Below are 2,500 nucleotides of genomic sequence, written 5' to 3'. Positions count from 1 at the left end.
TTGTTGCTGACCATGTTCATCCCTTTATGACCACAGCGTACCCATCTTCTGATAGCTATTTCCAGCAGGATAACGCGACATGTCATAAAGCAGAAATCAATTAAGGCAGTTCTGAAGTCAAAAGGGGGTCCAACCCGGTGCTAGTAAAGTGTACCTAATAAAGTGGCTTGTAAGTGTGTATAGTAAACAGCACAAAACAGTGAATAAATTCTAATAAAAAAAAAAATTGTAAATAACTGCGTCAAATACATGCAAATGTATTACATATTATTACAAATATTACTGTTAAAAAATTAAATAACAAATATTGACAATAAAACTGAAATAAATTAAATTTTCATACCCTAGGGAATGATTAACAGTCAAAAAAACTTGCTATAACAAGAATCACATGTAAAATGCATCCATGTAATAAGCCGTCCACTAAGCTTCCAATGAAGTCAACAAAACCAGCATTCCAGCTGGTATACAGTCACTAGTACACACACGCATGCACACACACACAGGCAAACCAATTAAGATTCATATTACCAATTCATATTCACAAGCACAGAGGCGTGTGGAATATGTGGTGTGAAATGTGATAACATACGATACACAGCTCAACGACTGCACCATTTCTTGCAAGTGGAAAGACAAACACTCCAGATACATGCACGCTCCACCAGCACATCTGAAGAGGAAAAATCACACAATATGATTGCATAGTTTTTCAATATAGAGAGTCGTGGAGGCGAGTCATTTGCTGTTGTATTAGCATTTGTATGCGCCGTGCCAGCGGTAGGTCGGGCAGACAGCGCTTCTTAGAACATAACACCTCACGGAAAGCAAAAATTGTTTTGTGAAAATGCTGTTTACAGAATCCCCACCGGGCCCTCGCCTTTACGAGCCATGAATAACTTGGTCACCAAATGACGGGTTTCTGGGTCCCGCTGTCTGCCTTTTTCACCTGTGAGTGGTCTATAGAAAGCAGACGTCCAAAATAAAAGCGTTGGAACAAAGCCTGTGTCTGAGCTGATTGCTATATCGTGAGCAGCTAAGCCCCGAATTAATCGCAAAACAACATGTTGCTTTGGTGTTTTAGGGATGCAATTTGAGTTAATGTTTTCTGACAGATTGTTAAATGCTCGGTAGAAAAAGAAAAGTGCTTTTTTGATAACATCATGGTTAATTAGAAGAATATTCAGACTTATTTTTAATCTAATGATGAGATGAGTTTGAATGTGTGTGTGAATGACACTTTGGGGCAAGTTTTTGAAATGATAAACAGTTTTATTTAATGATTTGCTGCTTACAATGTTGTAGAAGAATCGAGTAATGCTGGACTTGATAATTTATTTTTTTTGTAATTTTGCAGAGATAATTTTTTACAGAAATATTCTTGCCAAATTGTTATCATGTTTGGAATGAGACAAGGGTGAGGAAAAATGGCAAATTAATTACAAAGACATTCACTAAATTAAATGATATTTAAAGTATAAAGAAGAATTTTCAGTTTATTATTATTATTATTTTTTTGCTTTATTTTCAAGTTTGTTGATGAGGTTTTGATATTTTAAAACACCTAAAACAATAACAATTTATTTTGATATTTTACAGAAGAAAATAAAAAAAGGGCTCTGTAGAACATGATCTTTACTTAATTTTCTAATTATTCTAAATAAATAATTTTGACTAATTCGATGTATTTTTGGCTATTCCTATAAAATGAAACTTGTGCAACTTAAGATTCCATGCAGGATTAATTTAAGGCCGTACTCACACTAGGTACAGTTGCCTCGAACTGGGCCAAAGCACACTTGTCCCCCCCTCCCGTCTCCCCCGACGACCCGCACTCTTACCATAATCCCGCTTTGGCACGCTTACATCATCGATGCTGCGCTGTTTAGTCAGAAGCGCTCTCACTCAGCAGCACAGTGGAGATTTCTCTAGTTATTTCGTTTCAGTCATTTGATATGCAGTGACATGCAGTCAAATATTTCGCCAAACAGTCCTTAGGGATGCGGTGACACGCAGTCAAATATTTCGCCGAACAGATTTGCCACTTTTGGCGCTCATAAACAATCATAAAGCCCTCGTGCTGCAGGAATGAGGATGTTTGCTGAAGGAGTTTGCGTCTTTAAAAAACTACATCAGTTTGCGTTCACTGAACAGTAAGAATGATTGATAAATCCATATGAAACAGTCCCTTAAAGTCACGTCTCGCTTTCAGTTTCGGGCTTTGGTGCGTTTTGCACTCACACTACAAACGTACAGTACCGCCCAAGTGAACCGCGCTCAGGCCCACCTCTTCCAACCGGGCCAGGGCGGGCCAAGTAAACCATGCCTGAGCCCGATTCAGTGCACTCACACCTCTCAAATGATCCGGGAAACGGGCCTGGGCATGGTTCGGATAGCATAGTGTGATTAGGCCCTAAAACTGTATGATGCCTTTAAAGGGAAAGTTCGTCAAAAAATAAATTTAATTGCCATCAACTGTTCTGTCAAACACAAAAGAAGA

General features: G+C 38.4%; 1 protein-coding gene across 8 annotated transcripts in view; it reads right to left on the bottom strand.

Annotated features, from left to right (window-relative positions):
* Positions 1-2,500, bottom strand: part of cntn4 (contactin 4) — a 445,220-nt gene that overhangs the window by 283,111 nt on the left and 159,609 nt on the right.

The sequence above is a fragment of the Danio rerio genome, chromosome 6 (assembly GCF_049306965.1).
Source record: "Danio rerio strain Tuebingen ecotype United States chromosome 6, GRCz12tu, whole genome shotgun sequence".
NCBI lineage: Eukaryota > Metazoa > Chordata > Actinopteri > Cypriniformes > Danionidae > Danio > Danio rerio.
The sequence above is the reverse complement of the archived record's forward strand: the minus strand, read 5'-3'. Positions and strand labels throughout refer to the sequence as shown.